The sequence below is a fragment of the Lactuca virosa genome, chromosome 4 (assembly GCF_052849685.1).
Source record: "Lactuca virosa cultivar CGN04683 chromosome 4, Lactuca_virosa_CGN04683_v6, whole genome shotgun sequence".
NCBI lineage: Eukaryota > Viridiplantae > Streptophyta > Magnoliopsida > Asterales > Asteraceae > Lactuca > Lactuca virosa.
This window is the reverse complement of record NC_136429.1, coordinates 441,215,986-441,235,466: the sequence shown is the minus strand read 5'-3', so window position 1 is coordinate 441,235,466 and position 19,481 is coordinate 441,215,986.

Sequence of the window (19,481 nt, the reverse complement as noted above, 5' to 3'; positions counted from 1 at the left end):
ATGTTCATTCACAAACTCAGACTTCGAAGGGTAATGTCAGTGAACATTCGAAACCATCAAAAACTTATGTTTCGGTTCCTTTAAATGAAGAAGTGAACTTAATTGATAGTCTCAAAACAAAAGTTTGTGATTGGGTTAAAAGTTCTTCATTACATTCGAAATTGAAATCTAATTTCCAAGGACCCAAAAAGCCTTGGGTACCTAAAATTTTTCCATTGAATGTAGGTACTATGTGATGTGCAATATGATAACAAGTGGTACATCGATAGTGGTTGCTCTCGTCACATGACTGGGGAGAAGGAGAATTTACGAGATTTTCGAAGTCTCAAAAATGATGGAGTAGTGGAGTTTGGGAACAATAAAAAATGTCAAGTCAAAGGATATGGGAAGATCACGAATGGTCAATTCACAGTGAATCGGGTGGAATATGTTGAAGGTCTTCAACATAACTTGATAAGTGTTTCTCAACTTGTTCTGGGCATTGGCAATCAAGTTCTTTTTAACAAAGAAGGAAGTATTATTTCGAATGTCACAACAAAAGAGGTGTTACTGAAATCCAAAAGAAAAGGTGACATGTTCACTTTGGACATCAATCCGATAGTAGGGAAACCTGCTATATGTCTTCTTTTAAAGGCAACATCAGACTTAAGTTGGCTTTGGCATCGAAGACTTTCTCATCTCAATTTTTGAAACATCAATAAACTTGTGGTACAAGATCTAGTAAGAGGTTTACCTATACTTAAATTTGACAATGATTCTTTATGTGCAGCTTGTGAAGTTAGCAAGCAACATAAACAAGGTCATCCAATTACGATTGATTCGAAAAAAGTTGCACCTCTGGAGCTCTTACATATTGATTTGTGTGGTCCTTCGACTGTTTCAACTCTCAACAAGAAAAGGTACATTTTAGTGATTGTTGATGATTTTTCCAGATTTACGTGGGCTTATTTTCTCAGGCTTAAATCTGAAGTTGCACAAATCATGATTGACTTTATCAAAAAGATGGAAACAACATTGAAGAAGATTTTTCGAAAAATTAAGAGTGATCATGGAACTGAATTTAAGAAAAATGTTCTTGATTCATTTTTGGTGGACAAAGGGATTTCGCATAATTTTTCATCTCCATACACACCACAACAAAACGGTGTTGTTGAACGAAGAAATAGGTCTCTATGCGAAGCGGCAAGGACTATGTTGGCATATGCGAATCTTCCACAATATCTTTGGGCTGAAGCAGTATCAACCGCATGTTTTACTCAAAACAGATCGTTTATTCATCGTCGTTTCAACATTACTCCATATGAAATTCTCAACAATCGAAAACTTAATGTAAAATTTTTTCATGTTTTCGGATGCAGGTGCTTCATTATGAACCTCAAGGATAATCTTACGAAATTTCAAGCAAAAGCAGATGAAGGGATTTTCTTGGGATATTCGCATAATTCAGTTGCATATCGTGTGTTGAATAAAAGAACACAAAAAGTTGAAGAAACTTTTAATCTTACATTTGATGATTACTACATTAAACAAACAACAACTCAGTTTGAAAATCATCCAATTCTGAAAAACATACAAGATGAATCTAAATCCTCACAAACATTAGATATTGATTATGATTTAAGTTTTGGAATTTCAGATCATGCTGTTGATGCTGAAATCAATGCAAGTGATAATCATATCTCTGAACTAACAAAGCATAATGATACTTCAACATCAAATTCTCCAGAAAATGGCGAAAGTATGCAAAACAATCCAATGGAGGGGGAGCACTTGGATTCGAATACATTAGATGACGAACAACATTCTTTCGAGGGGGAAAAAGAAAGGATGAATGATGATGTTGAGGGGGAGCATAATGTTGAGGGGGAGCATTCAGAAAATATTGAAGATAATAATGATTTTGATGATGCTTGTTCGATTGTAGGCTCAGAAAACGATGATATATACGAAGATGCACCTTTGGAATTTGATCCAGCATATCCGCCAATGGAAAAGTGGACAAAAGATCATCGGAAGGATCAAATAATTGGGAATCCACAAGAGGGAGATTTAACAAGAGCTCAAATTCGTGCAAAGAATGAGGTATTGAATACTCATCAAGAATTTTGCATGTTCAATGTTTTCATTTCTAAGATTGAACCAAAAACAGTTAAGATTGCAATGGAACACTCAGATTGGGTTGTTGCAATGCAATCTGAATTGTCTGAATTTGAACGAAACAAGGTTTGGAGGTTAATTCCTAAACGTGAAAATGTTTCGATGGTCGGGTTGAAATGGATTTTCAAAAATAAAACCGACAAAGATGGAAATATTGTTCGAAACAAAGCCAGACTTGTTGTTAAAGGATATTCACAACAAGAAGGAATCAACTATGAAGAAACTTTTGCCCCTGTCGCCAGACTCGAGGCGGTTCGTATATTTCTGGCTTATGCAGCTCACAAAGATTTTGATGTTTATCAAATGGACGTGAAATGTGCATTTCTAAATTGAGAGCTTGAAGAAACTGTTTACGTGGAACAACCCCCAGGTTTTATTAATGAAGAATTTCCAAATCATGTTTATATTTTAGATAAGGCAGTTTATGGTTTGAAACAAGCACCACGAGCGTGGTATGCAACTCTTACCTCATTTTTGAAACAACCTAAATTTAAACAAGGATCAGTTGATCCCACATTATTTCGAAAGAAAGTGGGGAATCATCTAATGCTTTTTCAAATTTATGTTGATGATATTATTTTTGGCTCGACTGACCCTGCTTTGTCTAGAGAATTCGAAGATTTGATGAAAAGTAAGTTCGAAATGAGCATGATGGGAAAAATCAATAATTTTCTTGGTTTCAATATTCGTCAAAACAGAAAAGGAATTTTTATTAATCAAGAAAAATATACGAATAATCTGTTGGAAAAGTTTGGATTGACGAATAGCACGAAGTTACGAGTTCCAATGGCAACGGGCATAAAGCTTACATCTTCGTTAGATAAACCTGCCTTTGACATAACTTTATATAGGATTAGGAGCATGATTGGTTCATTACTTTATCTTACAGTTAGTAGACCTGATATCATGTTTTCTGTGTGTAATTGTGCTAGGTATCAGTCTAATCCACGAGAACCACATTTCACTGCTGTGAAGAATATCTTTCGTTATCTTAAAGGAACAATTTCGTTAGGATTGTGGTATCCTTCGAACACTGGGTTCTTTGTACAAGCATATTCGGATGCAGACCTGGGTGGTTGTAATCTTGATCGAAAAAGCACAAGTGGTGGATGTCAATTTCTTGATGGCAAATTTGTGAGCTGGCAGTCGAAAAAGCAAACATGCGTATCAATTTCAACAGCTGAAGCAGAATATGTGGTTGCTGCTGCTTGCACTTCACAAATAATATGGATCCAAAGTCAATTGCGTGATTATGCATATAATATGAAAAAGATTTCATTATATTGTGATTCTCAAAGTGCAATAAGAATTTGTCATAACCCTGTGCAGCATTCGAAGACTAAACATATAGCTCTTCCTTATCATTTCATCAAAGATCACGTGGAAGATGGAAATATTGAAGTACATTTCGTGAAAACAACTGATCAGTTAGCTGACATTTTCACGAAAGCTTTGGATGAAAAATCCCTTGTGAAGATTATAGAAGGACTTAGAATGATCGATGGAAATTCTGTTCCATGCGAAAAAGAAGAATGATGCATGATAAGGAATGATTCAGAGGCGCTGACTAAAAGATAATGCAAAATCATTCAGCATTCAGAGGTTACTGTTCATAGTCAACGCTTCGACCCCTTCGAATTCGCACATTTGTTACTTATTCTAAGGGTTGATTAAGAGGTTATTGTTCATAGTCAACGCTTCGACCCCTTCGAATTCGCACATTTGTTACTTATAAGGGGATGATAAAATTTTGCATATCTGCATCAAGTACTATTTCAATTTTCGAAAATTCAAAAATAGAAAAAAAATAAAAAATTTCGTTTGTTTTGTCATTTAATTTTCAGAAAATTCCAGAATCCAAAAAGATTTTCGTTTATTTTGTCATTTAATTTTCAGAAAATTCCAAAATCCAAAAAGATTTTCGTTTATTTTGTCATTTAATTTTCGAAAAATTTAAAAAAAAAATTCAAAAATATTTTCGTCTGTTCTGTCTTTATTTTCGAAAAATCAAAACATCAAAAATATTTTGATTCCTATTTCTTTTTAGTATTTTGTTGCAGATTCTCATGAAGATACATCGGATATTATGATTGCAGTACTCGGGTACGGTACATTTTTCATATGAATCGATAAATTTTTCATCATTCGAACTAGTTAGGATGTCCCTAGAAGCATGCTGCTGTATGTTGACCAAAGCCTCCATGACTCAATGTGTGTGTAAGAAAGCCTTAATGAAATTATTCATACGAAGATTTCTTCCCAATCAGGCTTATATTCACATTAGTCTTTGAGCTACCTTACTCTTCTCAAAATGAGTTAAGAGTTTACTGTTTGGTCCAAACACAACAGAGGTACTTTTCGTGTCTTACATCAATCTTTTTCATCCATAAAATTCTTTCACAATCACACACGAAGACATATGTCCGAGAGGTCTCTGAACAAACCCATCGAGACTTAGATATATCAAAACTCTGTGTTTATGATCTGACATCATGAGACCGTGATGAAAATGAAACCCAATTTTCATTAACTTTTAACGAATTGACGGGGAACTAAGTTCCAGATTTTCACGAAACTTTTGTTTATGTACCAAAATTCGAAACTCCAAATCATATTCATTTCGAATGAGTGATCTTGATCAAACATTCGAAACCCACGATGTTTGTTACCCAACAAGATCCAGCATATAAATTTTTTTTCTTGAATATGATTTCCGTGTGAGTTTCATTCGAATGTCCTAGTCATTTCAAAATTTTTCAAAGCCAACTTGTCACTGACTACACTAGTCAAACAAGTAATTTCTGTTACAATTTCTCACCTTATGTTTAGGATGACATGTAACGAAATTTTAAACCATCCTTGAAGCATTATAAAAGAAGCCCTTTGATACTTATCAAAAAGTATTCGATTGTAATTCGCGGGAACCCACACAAGCTATTGATCATTTCTCTTAATGATTAATGAAGTAATCTTTGCGCGGGATTTCATCTGCTTTTGTGTCAATGGTTTGACATCACAATATTCCATATTTTTATTATATTTGTTTCTCGTCTCTATTCTTTGGAACACAGCACTCACGAAATCCTTGAGGTTCTAAGTAATACCAACTTAGGCTGATGATTTCGAACTTCTGGCGTATGACTTCGCTTTTCATCCCAAAAGTGAAAGAGCCTTGCTTCCATTCGAAGGGTTCTGACGGTTACAATTTTCTTGGGGATTACACGACAGGCTGTTTATAAATGACGTATGGTATTCTGTCCGTTTCTCAAGGCGATGTGACAGCTACTTTTTGACGCATGGCTACTTTTATGCAGTAATGGTCCGGTTTTCAAGGTGCCACGTCGGATATCATTAAATACATATCCCGCTTCAAATTCAAATTTAAGGGTTACATATAAAAGGGAATTCCAAGGGTTCATTGTTAGTTTACGCGATCAAAAAGCAAATTTCCCAAAATTCTCTGCTCATCATCATCTTCAAACCCTAACAATGGCGACTTCTGCTCATGTTGATTCTCATACCACTGAAGATGCTTCTTCATTACCAATAATGAAGATTCAAGCAACAAACTACTACTTGGAGGGTGAAGTTTCTCAGTACCCGGAAGAATTAAAGATGCTCATAGTTGCTTTGAAGAAATCGGTTTTGGCTAAAGCGATGTTCAAATCTTTCTCTGTTCCATTGTCCTGGCTTTCTCAAGCAGGATCAACTGCGACATATAACAAAGCAACTGATACGATTACTTTTCATCTGGTGAACGACAAAAAGGTCAGGCTAACCAAGAAACTATTTTGCCAAATTCTTGATATTCCGAATTTGCCTCCATATGTCTCATTTACTTTTCCACAAATCGTTCACATGTTTAATGAGATGGGATATCAGCCACCATTGTCCAAGATTAGTGATTTTAAGAAATCTGGTCTTCCACGAACTGGAATTTCTTATTTGGTATTTTTCTACGCTGTTTGACTGGGAGATCAGCTGGCCTTGATAAAGGAAGAATGGAGGTTTATGCCATGGTTTCTGGAATCTACTATGATCTTCAAGTAGATTATTCTACACAGTTGTGGAAGGAATTCCAAAAGGGTGTAGAACACACGAATGCTATTCATGGTATTTCGTGTGCAAGATACTGGAGTTTGATTCTGCAACACTTTTACAATAAGGAAGGGATTTTGGTACCCACCGATGAAGACAAAAGCAGTTTTTCAATCTTACCACTATCCGAAGGAGGTTACAGATAATGCTGATGTTTTTCCTACAGTTGCTCGTATTCCAGATGCGATGCTTAAAAGAGTTGATTCTTCGAACCCTGTATTGGTAGCCTATTTGACGACAATTGATTCTTCAATTAAAACTGGTGTTTTACTGGGAGGAGATGATAAGAAAACCAAGAAGTCGAGAAAGCATGAAACTGAGTCCAGATCTTCGAAATCTCCAAAGAAGAATCCTGAAACAATTGAAGTGAATTTTGCTGATACTCCAGTAATTGAGCCCATTATTGAAGAAACACGAGAACATGTAGTCCTTCCTTCGAAGACTGGCATGTTTTGAAGAATTAAAATGAAGTCCAAGTCTCCAACGCACAAAGTGGTTCGAAAACCTCAAATAACTCATCAAGGGATTCTAATTAGAGAAGTGTCTGCACCTGTTTCACCGGTGTCTAAGAAACGAAGGGCTGAAGACATGGCAAAGCATTTGTCAAGGAAAAAGAAGAAGAAGACTCGAAAACTTGTAATCTCTACTGAGTCAACAGATGATGATAGTGAAAGAGTTCCTGAAACTCCAGAGTTTACTCTTATCACCGAAAGTTTCACTCCTGAGAAGACGGTTGTCATACCACCCGAAGATTCGATTGCCAAATCAGTTCCTGAGGAGGTTCGAACTTCAGGCATCCCTGCACACGTATCTGATACGGATGCAAATGTCAATATGGGTGAAGGAGGTTCGAAGAATGAAGCTATAGGTCCATCTACTTCTGCTCCTTTTGCAAGTACTGTTTCTTTACCGTTATCTTCTACTCCTCTTACTTCAACAACATATTCCCCAACATTCGAACACATTCTTGATCAACCCTTTACATCTATTTTTTCTTCTCAATCTACTGAGCCACCCAAAACAACTTCACCTATTCAAGAAACTGTTTGTATGGAGACAGAGCCTGATAATGAGGGGTTTGGCGGTATGTTTGACGACTTGGAGTTTCATGAAGAAGAAGAGCAGTTTCCAGATCACATGCTGATGACCATGAAGCAGTTTAAGATTTTAAATCAAAAGTTGAATTCAGTCATTCAATCTCAAGCAGATCTAGGGGTTGGTTCGTCTGTTTCAAGTGTTGAAGTTGATTCATTGCTGAAGGTGTTTGAATCCAGAATCATAAGTAAAGTATCGGGGATGCTTAAAGATTCTGAATCTCGAGTCTTGGAGAAGATTGATCATAATGATCAAAACAATGAAATTCGGATCAATTCTCAGAGTTCGAAGTTTGCTGGTAATCTAAAAGAATTGAAGAATGTTGCAAAGGAACGACATGTTCTTTTTATTCAAGATGTGAAGAAAGTTCGAGAGGATGTCAACTTGCAAATTCACGAACTTCGTGAAGATATGAAAAGAGAAATAGCAACTGTTCAACATGACTATGCATCATTGCATCAAAAGGTTGATATCATTTGTGACGCAGTCACTAGATTTGTTAAGTTGTATGAAAATTTGAGTCCTCAAATTACTCAACTTTCAACATCCGAAAGTGCAAGCTTTGAAGAAGTGCTTAAGTTGCTTAAGGAGTTAAAAGAGATCTTTGATAGGCCAGTTTCTTCTCGATTGATTACTTCTGAATTTTTATCTCAGAAGTTTATCCAATTCGAAGCCATTCTCAACAAGCAACTTGCTCCTCTCTTTCGCATATCAAGTCTTCTTCGAACCATAAATGCCCCACCTGTTTTCACAGGGGTGCAAGGGGGAGAAAGAAAAGCTAGCGAGTCGAAGACTAGTGGAGAAGATGCGAAAGTTGTGGGAAAAGTCTTTTCTTCGAAAATCCCTACAACAAAACCAATAATTGTTTCTACTGAACAGGTGACTTCAACAGTCGTAACAACAATACCAATTGCAAGACCAATTTCGAAAGGAATTGTGATTGGTAAATCTTCGGAGACTGGTGGGAGTGGTTCAAAACCAAAAGAGACAACTGACAATCAAACATTGAAAGATAAAGGGAAATCGATTGTGGTGGAAAAATCAAAAGAAGAAAAGAAGGTTGAAGTTGATGCTGAAATCGAAAAGCTCAGAATAGTTCAAAGCATTATGGCTCAGCGAGTAAATGATCCGAAGGGAATGGATAAAGGGGATCCAACTAAACACTATAACTACGAAACAATCGAGGCCAATGTTGCATTCAATCACATGTAGTCATTTGAGAAGAAATCAAAGCAGAGTTATTTGGTCACAAATACTGATGTAGGCCAGTTGGATTTTCCCATAAACGAAATGATGTTTATCATGCCTTAGTTCAAAGCAGAAGGGAATTTTAAAAATAAAGATGAAGGTACACACATGAAAATTCGTTTTCATGTTGTTCTTGGAAAAGCCCCTGAGGAAGTTTGGTCTTTAATAAAAATCAAGAAGGTCATAAGTATGAAAAAGGATGTGGTTTTCGAAAACACAGTCCAAAATGTTAAGTATGTGGTTGCCAGGGCAAATGGAAATATTTGCGAATTCACTGTTGCAGATTTTCCATTAATGAACTTGTATGATCTTATACAAGTTGCATTACTTTTGAAAGAGAAATCATTCTCATACCTTCAAAACACAGAACCAGATGAAGTCAAGCTTGGAGTAGCTCACATCAAGATTTTTATTGAAAACTATTATGAGTGCTTGGCACTAACAGATGTTGAATTAGCTACTGCTAAAGGAATGGAAATTATTGCTCCGATGGCTCCTACGAAGACTCAGGTTGAATTAAAGAAGTATGCTGATGGTGAAATTTGCCTGAAGCCTTTTGGAATTGTCTTCGCAGGAAAAGACAAAGCTGGAAAGTCTAAACGGTTCTTATTCCAAGCAAGTCAAGTCGAGAGATATTCAACATCTCAATATACGAACTTGATTGTTCGTATGAATCATTGCAAGAAGAACAATGAAGGCGACAAGAAAGAGATGAAGAAGATTATCTCCTGGTACACGGAGATTCGAAGAGTATTACTGTATTCCATCACACTTCTTACAAATTGAAGACTTCGACTATGATTACAAAGGGGGAGATTGTAAGGGTCGAATTGTTGTAATTAGTCGAAGTATGTTTTGGACTCTTCGAATATTTTGTAATGTATTTTACTAGGGTGCTTTTATTCGAAGCTTTAGAGTCAATGCCTTCGTATATTTTTTGTATGCTTTTAGTTCCCTATAAATAGGGTTATTTACTAGAGTTAGATAAGAACTTTTACAGACTTGTCTACTATTCTCTGTAAAGAATTCGAAAGCATAATAGAGCATAACAAGATCATATTTACATCGTGTGTTCAAATCTCATATTCTTACTTGAATTCATACTCTGATTAATTCATTACTCGATTCATTGATTCATCAGAAATCCATAATTATGTTCGACCCCCCACTTCAGTGGTAGTAGGATTTGATGGCCAATATGTATGGCCATTCGGGAATATATCACTACCATTCACGTTGGAAGACTATAGGGGAAACGAATGAAAAACCATCCTAACGAAGTTCGTCATAATAAAAGCACCTTCTCCTTATAACATGTTGCTAGGGAGAATGAGTCTATGGAAGTTACAAGAGGTCCCATATACTGTTCATGGTTTACTCAAATTTCCCTCCGACAAACACATCATAATAGTCCAGAGCACAACACTAAATCCACCTGAATATTGTAACGCTATACAAACCGATATAGTCGAACCATATGCTGAAGAAAGAAGCTCGTCAATAAATACCAAGGAGGTTGTTATCAACGAAAAACATGAAGACCAGAAGGTGAATGTAGGTTTCGATTTACCTGAACCCTTACAGAAGGGTTTGATAGATTTACTAAAAGAGTATATGGACATGTTCGCATGGAAACCCTAAGTATATGAACAGAATCCCCAGGTCACTAATAGAACACCGACTCAACATCGATCCCAGCTATGCTCCCATCAAAGAGAAGAAATGTACAATGGCAAAAGAAATGAATGAAATAGTCAATAAGGAGGTAAATGACCGAGTAGCAGTAGGAGCCATGAGAGCTACACGGTATCCAAAATGGATGCCAATGCAGTATTAGTAAGGAAGGAGGATGGTCCTGTGAGAATGTGTGTTGATTTCACCGACCTTAGCAAGGCATTCCCAAAAGATAATTATCCTTTTTCAGAGATAGAGCAGAAGATCGAGTCATTGGGAGGAATTAAACGGGGATCTTTCTTGGATGCATATAAGGATTATCACCAGATGAATATGGCAACATAGGACAAGGACGAAACAACCTTTCATACAGAAAAAGTCACGTTCTATTATACGAAGATACCATTTGGGATGCAAAATATAGGTTGGTAGATAAAGTATTTAAGCACCGATAGGAAGAAACATAGAAGTATACGTTGATGATACGATGATCAAGAGTAAGGGTGACGATAGTTTTTTAGCGGATATAGAAGAGACTTTGAGACAGTTCCTGCAGTCTAGCATGAAGCTTAACCCTAAAAAAATATGTGTTTGGGGAACATAAGGGAAAGTTCCTCGGTTATATTATAACTACGTCGGGAATAGAAGCAAATCCAGAAAAGGTAGATGTGACAACTGGGAAAACTTCGTCACTAACAACCGTTACAAATTAGCATAGATAAATAAATGTAATAGAGTATCATTGTAATATTTTAGTTTTACCAACAAATATGATTAAGTATACTCGTACATATAGAGATAAATCGACTCAAAGGCTCAAAAATAAGGGTGCAAAACGTCATACCATCTCCTAAGTTGGTTAATATATTTGGAAAGTCAACGACGGTGTGATTCTAGGGATATAAGCTTCATAAAAATCTAACTTCAATTGGAGGAGTTATGACTTTTGTAAAAAGTAAAATCAACCGCATAATTAAGGTTATTGAAGTTGAAATAGGATTGAGAAATCGGTCGAGTTTTGTCTAGTGTCGCCAAAAGGAAAGCCGTAGTACTTCTCTACGTGAGAACGTCAAGACAATGAACGCCGAAAATGGAGACCGTATGAAGAAGATATGGTTTTTATAAAATCATTTAATTATACCCCCGTTAGGCGAAAATGTGAAAGTCGAAACTAGCCAAAAAAATCTGAAGGAAAGTTGTAATACTCATTGAGACACACACACACACACACACACACACACACATATATATATATATATATATATATATATATATATATATATATATATATATATATATATATATATATATATAAGAGGATAAAGATTAGAGCTCGTAAGCAGGAGATATGATTTTTACAAAATTACTTCTGCACGCGCGAGGTGCGTGCCATGCCCGACGTATATTTTGACCCCAGATTCGTAAAGATTGTGGATGACGTGGCCCAACGAGAGAGTGACACATATCGAATCCTGGATGGAGTCACGAAGCTCAAGCGCAACACGCACATATATTTTCACTACGCGCACTAAAAAACTTTGCTATAAATAAAAGTGTTTGTAGACCCCATCTACGCATCTTCAAGGCAAGTTCTCTCTCTCTCTCTCTCTCTCTCTCTCTCTCTCCCTCTCTTTCTTTCTTTCTCTCTCTCTCTCTCTCTCTCTCTCTCTCTCTCTCTCTCTCTGATCGAATCCATTCCATCTCGAGGTGATCTTCGAAGTCCCGGGCCCCGAATCTACCCTACACCAACGAATCACACTACTAGGGTGAGTTTCACTGCCCCACTTTTACTGTTTTCAAATGTTTTAATGGGGGGGGGGGGATACATGCTATAAAATATTTCAATCGTTTTACAAAAATATTATTATTTTTAATATATTAAATTTTTTTAAAAATGCATGCAACGTTAGGATAGTATTATGCCTGGTAGTTACCCAGGCTAAGCTTTAAGAATGATATTTTGCATAGTTATTATCATGCCTACGATCACACTACAGAATTATACCTAGTGGTTATTTTGGCTAATTTCCTAGAATAACGTAGTATCTAGTTGTTATGTTGGCCAAACTTAAGGATAGACAATGTACTTAGTTGTTACTCTGCCCTAATATCCTATCAATAGCAAGAACATGATAATTATTTTACGGAAATGATATAATATATATACGTATCATAATCATTATGAATAAAACTTTAGCAAATGAAGACTTAAGGATAGGCAATGTACTTAACTATACCATGCCCTAATATCCTATCGAAGAATATATATACAATATATATATATATATATATATATATATATATATATATATATATATATATATATATATATATATATATATATATATATATATATATATATATATATGAATAATTATGTAAGGAAATTATATTATAGGAAAAACTAAAGGAAGGAATAACACAGATAAATAATCATACTTTAAAGATTTATCAAAGCAAGTTGTTAAATGAGACGTATTATTCATCCTTTAGCCGATTAATATTCAACTAACCCCAGACCTATAATCGTTAATCTTAAGTGAACGTTAAAGGTATGTATATATCTATATTGGACTGACACTCCCAACTGTGGTTGCTAGCTACAACCCTGACATACATAGCTTTATAGTCTTTTCACGTCGTCCAATGAAGCGTCATGGCGGGAAAATTTCAAGTCATATAGCTCGGTTATAGGGACTTATTGTAACATTGCTCGCCAACCTAGACGAGAATGCCTAGGAAGTAATAAAAGTATGAAAAGATAAGAAAAAGGAATATAAATGTATAAAAGGAAAATTTATAGGACAAGTACTAAAAGAGTTGTTTATCCTAGGGAAAACAAAATACAAAGAATAAAAACCTTTTAGAAAAGATGATAAACTATTCTACAAATATAAAACTATAAAACCCATGTATTCTCAGGAAAAGGGTAGCACTAAAAGTAGAGTGTCAAAGGAAGTCATCACTTGGCTGATGAAAGCTTTATTTGTTCTCTTATTTTTTAGTTTATGTTAGGGAGTGTACTTGGATATCGAACAATGTAACCCTTTATAAATAATGAATAAAAGAAGTAATTTTGTTATATTTCCGTGTACTGTTCAATATACTTGCCTTCAGATCGAATGTCCCTAACGTCGCACATCCCATCATTTTCGCCGTCGGCCGGGGGTGTGATAGTAGAAGCGCTATTAAAGGCAAGGATGCCTAGGATAGTGAAAGACATACAAAGCCTAAATAGGAAGCTGGCGGCACTAGGAAGTTTCTTAGAAAATTCGGCAGAACAAACCCTTCCTTTCTTTCAAGCATTAAAGATGCATACAAGCAAGAATGACATCACTTGGTCGAGCGAAGTTGAGGAAGCTTTTCAGAAGATAAAACAGCATCTCAAGCACTTGCTAACATTATTAAGCCTGGTCATAAATAAGCGTTTGGCAATATATTTGTCATCAAGTCAAGAGGTGATTAGTTCGGTACTAATGGCTGAAAGAAACAAGAAACAAATGTCAGTTTAATTCGTTAGTAGAGTACTACAAGGGGTTGAACGAAATTACTCGATCATTGTGAAGCTACTCTTATCTTTGGTTTACGTAGTAGGACGATTACAAAAATACTTCCAAGCACACCTAATTTTGGTCTTGTCAAACCAACCGGTAAAGCAAATCCTAATACAACCAGAATGATCAGGACGAATGAAGAAATGGGCAATTGAATTGTGAGAACACGACATTAGCTACAAGCCAAGAATTAGCATCAGGGGTCAAGCCATCACATACTTCTTAACGGAAATTCCTAATTACCAAGCTCGTCCATCGACACATACAAAAGATATTCCGCCGACTCTGTCACACCCCCGAACCAGACGGCGGAAACGTCCAGGGGCTCGTGTGACTAACAATTGAATAATCATCACAATGAATATAAATGAAACATAACATCATCATTTCCATGCATAATATGATACAACTTCCATTGTTTACATCAAGTACAATCTTTTAAATAACATGACCAAAACATTCAATGTATGATGTTTGACAGTACACAAAACAAAATTCCCTATTCTTATTGATTCTTCTGCTTAACGAGTCCCTGAGAATACAAGTTATTTTAAAACCGGTCAACATATATAATGTTGGTGAGTTCATAAGTATATTTGAGAAAATGATTTGTATAACTTTGTAATCATAAGAAAATCCTATATTTTCTTAAAATAGTTTGGTATGTTTATGTATGATCTAGTATTAATGCATGTGTGTTATTGTTTAATAGAATGTCAAAAGTGATTGAAGAGAATGTATATAGAATGTCCCCGCACAACCCGATGTTGTCCGTAAAAGAAGAATAGTTAATGTTGTAGTACCAACACCGAGGTGGGGTACCAGTGTGAGTAAGTTACCGAGTGATCCAATCATAACAGAAAATAGATAATGTTGTCGTACCAACACCGAGGTGGGGTACCAGTGTGAGTACGTTTCCTAGTAATCCAACATAAAAGAAAATAGTCTTCTGCAAACTTTCTAACATTAATTCCTCTAAGTGAGCCGTTATAACCATACTAAATAATGACAATTTCACCTGTCTTGGCGTTTGTGAACGCCGACTGAAAAATAGAGTAAGGTTATAGTCACCCTAGACCGATGTAGTCTAACTGTAGCGAACAGCTCAGGTGTGGCGTGTCATCCCTGTATAGATCTATACACAAAACCCCGCTCTCCCTCAAAGAGACTCTGATTATAACTACAGGCTACGATCAAACACTTAATAGGTGTCAACCGATAAAACTCACTAGATCCTTAATCGAATTTACGCGAAGATAAACGTATAAAACTCATTCCAGGCCCAACGAACCATGTAAGTGAGCCACTAGGGCATCGATAAACATGTGAGTCATTTCAAAACCTAATATGAATGAGATTATATAACATGGGCCCAAAATATATGTAAAATGACAACTAAGGCCCATTTCACATGTAAAGTATTTATAGGCCCAAATAGCACGCAAATAGTATACAAAACCTATCAAACATATAAATGGGCCACTAAGGCCCAATAACCTAGAAAATGATCAAAATTAATCCGTTTGTTAGTTTATCGTTGTATTTGTTTCAAGTATTCACTAAAATAGCATAAAAGGCCAACTTTTTGTAAAAATGATGTTCTTGGCCCAATAAGCGAAAAATTTACAATTAAGGCCCAATTTTTGTAAAAATAACACTTTAGTCCCCATTTTGTTCAAAACTTGTGTTTATGACTAGTTTCTGGTAAAAATAACATTTTAAACCCATTTTTGTCAAAAATATCATTTTTGGCTTGATTTTTGTGAAAACACACATTTTTCTGGTTTTTGGCTTTTCTGACCTAGTTGTTGGAAAATTTGTAGCAAAATCATCGTAAGTCGAAATTTGGATCCGTAAATTCTGGAAGTTTGGAAATTTTGTCTACTTTGTTCACAATTTTTCACATAATTTTTAATGGCCTCAAAAAAGTGTGAAATTGCTCACCTTCACAGGCTGGTCCGAAATTGTTTCAAATTTGATAGGCAGTTTTGTAAAATTCGCCAAAAATTGTAGAAAAATCGTATGAAAATGTGAGAGTAGTCATTTTAAAGGTATAAACTTGAAATGTTTGCATGTAAAACAGTTTTGAAAAATATTATCATTAAGGTGGTCAAAACAGTTCGAGATTGGACAAAAACTTTTCTGTTAAGGGCTGAATTTTGAGTTTAGTTTATAGATCTTTGAACACAACACTCATTTTTACTATTTTAAGTGTATAAATCCCAGATCTACTATTTTACATCTATTATATGTGATAACACATACTTTTCTCAAGGTTTTCATGTAGATCCAAGTGATAAACTTAGTATTCTTAACATATTTTTAGATTTATGAAGTAAATAGCACATAATCAACAAATGAGTCATGAAAAACACACATATTCATGCATAAACACATAGATCTACATAAAGCAACTTGTATTCTCCCCCAAAACCAAGTAAAAATCGAAAATAGGGGGTATGAACTCACTTTAAGGTTTGGATTTGCTTTTGATGAAGATTTGAGAGAAGATTTCGGCCCTAGCAACTCCTTGAGGAAGTTTTCCAACTTAGATGGTTCAAGAGGTTGAAACCTTGAAGAACACTCTTGAAACACCCACACACACCCATGATTTTTGATGATGAAGGAGGAGGAATTTTCTTTGTGCTCTTGGAAGATATGAGAGGATTGCTACTAAGTTGGAAGTAAGAAATGAGGGGGATTGGTGATGCTCTCGGCCATAAGTAGAGAAGAGAGAGGACAAGACGCACAAAGGTTATTACATGAAGGATTTGGCTTATAGATATGTGAGGTACTAACTTGGATTACGACAATATAAAAATGAGTTGTCACCAATTCCATCAATTCAATTATTCTCCTTTTTTTTACAAGTGTGGGCCGAGAAAAGGGAAAAAAGAAAAGAAAAAGGAAAGTTTGGGCCATAAAGTCTTTATTTCGATTTTTATAAGGCCCAAATGGATGGTTCTCGGCCCATTGAGCCCACCTATGTGTTTACGGCCCAACGAGATAAAGGGAATGGGGTTTACGGCCCATTAGGGTTAATTAATTCACTTATGGCCCATCATGGCCCATTAGGGATAAAATGAACCATTCTAGCCCCAAATGGCCCATAATGCTATAGTTTCATGAAGGTGGATCCAAATAGAGCCCATTTAAGGTTCATAGGCCCAAGATGGTGAAGTAGGAGATTTATTGGTCCATTAGACCCAATAAGAGAACCCTAGTCCATAATGAACTTGAGTCGGGATTTCTAGGGTTTCCAACCCTTATTTGTACATGTGAGATGTATTTGAAGGAGAATATGGTTTAGTATTCACTTAGAGTACAAGTTATTACACTAGGTGAATGATTGCATGAGAGTAGAATTTCCTAGCAAAAATGCTAGTTGTGACATCATCCCCCCGTTAGAGGGAATTTCATCCCGAAATTCTTTTGAAAGGTAGGATCTTGAATGAGGGAATAGGTGAGGGTACTTCTACTTCATCTGATCTTCGTGTTCCCATGTGAATTCCGGTCCATGCTTTGTGTTCCATCGAACCTTCACAATTGGAATACGACTTTGCTTCGTACGCTTCACTTCCCTATCCATTATCTCGACTGGTTCTTCGACGAACAGGAGATTCTAGTTGATTTCAATTTCTTCTAGAGGAATGGCAAGATTTTCATCAGATAAGCACTTCTTCAAATTCGAGATGTGGAACACGGGGTGTGCATTGCTGAGCTCCAAAGGTAGCTACAGCTTATAAGCTACTGGACCATTTTGTTGGATTAATGTCTAAGTCCATAACTATAATTGGTAAGACTTGACCCGACCCGGCATGGTCCATTTGGGTTGCATGGCATCATGCATTTGGATAGACTATAATGAGAGAAATAACACTTAAGGTTGGTTAATATATTATAAGTTCTAATATATTAATAAGGTTATTTAATTAGTATTGATCAAGAATTAATTTGGAATTATATAAGTGATCAAAAGGAGACTAATTAAATATATGGGTTGATTGTGTAAATCATTCATTCTTATACATGTGGGCTTGTGATCTAAGATTCCTTATGTTGGACTAAGTCCATGGGGTGACCCATGGATACTCCATGGAGGTTAAAATCCATGGAGCATAAGGAATGGGTAAAGTTATGAGTTACATGGTGTAACCCTAATAGCCACCATATAAAAGAATCCCATGGCTCAAGAAATCGTGCACTAATGTGTGAGTGTGAGGGCTAGACGATTTCAAGGAGTGTTCAAGTTTCTCTCAAGTTATTCCAAGTGTATTTGGTGTTGTGTGAACCATTTGAGGTGTCACACTTGGGGCACTAGGCACTCAAGCTTCATGAAGACATTCTACATCAAAGAGGTATGTATTCTATCTTCTTATATTTATTATTTTGTATGCTAGATTAGGATAATACCTTGGATGTTCATAATTGTATGTATAATAGAGAAAACATAGATCCAAGGTATTTAGGGTTGCATGTACACTTAGGAGTGTTAGAATGATCATAACCCAACAGTGGTATCAGAGCCTAGGCTTGTTTTCTTGTTATACTTGCAAAAGTAGCTGAAAAATCGAGTTGGATGTATATATTCGATTGTTTTGGCTGGAATTGGACTAGGAACATTACCCTAAGATGTTTTTGGACTTATAAACTTGTTTTTGATGTGGTAATGTTCATGTTAATCCAATTTCTAAGATAATTGTCATAATTTCAAGATTTGTATTAATTTGTATGTTCATGCTAATTTCTTGAAGATTGATGATTTGAATTATCTTGTTATTATGAGGTTCTTAGATTAATAGAAAAGTTGTGTGAAATAGTTGTTTTCAATCCATTTTAATCTAAGAGTTGATTCCAAAGTGTGTTTTTGTAACTTGTCCTCAACTTATATGAAAAGTCACATTTAAGAATCATAAAACTCATAAAAGTTGGCAAAGGTTACAAAATGAAGAGTCTAGTTCTAATTAAATGGTTTTATGACTCCATAACTTGTCCTCAAGTTATGGAGGTTCAAGAGTCTCTTCATTAAATTAAAAAAAAAAGTGTAACCTTAATTAGTTCCATAAGTTACAATAAAAAAAAAATTATTTTTTTTATTAATTAGTTTAAAGTCTTCCATAACTTGTCCTCAAGTTATGGAACTTGAAGAGTTTTTTTTTTTAATTAAAACTACTTTAAACTCATAAGTTATAGAATTAATTAGTTTTGAATAGTTTCAAAACTTGCCCTCAAGTTTTGGAATTTGAAAAGTTTTCACTTATGAATACTTTAATTCCAAGTTAGCCCTTAGAATTTTAAAAGTTAAAATTCAACCCTTATACTTTATAATATTATAAGTTAATAATATTTATATATATGTATAAGAGTAAAGTCAGTCTTACCGTTAGTAGGCCTCATTCACGAAGCCGGTCTATAAGGGGGGTATAAGGTTACTGCCTATAAAATGGCAGTTTAATGGGTGTCCACTCTCACCCACCGCTTCCTTGACTGGTGGAGGGTCGTTACCCGAACGGGTAGGACAAGGACTATAATTCTCCTTTCATTAAAAGTATTAATGATAAATACTAAGTAACTAAACTCTTATTAATACCCAATCTTAGTTACTTAGGAAAATGTGAATTTGGTGCTAACCTATGAAATTACACTTTGCACTTT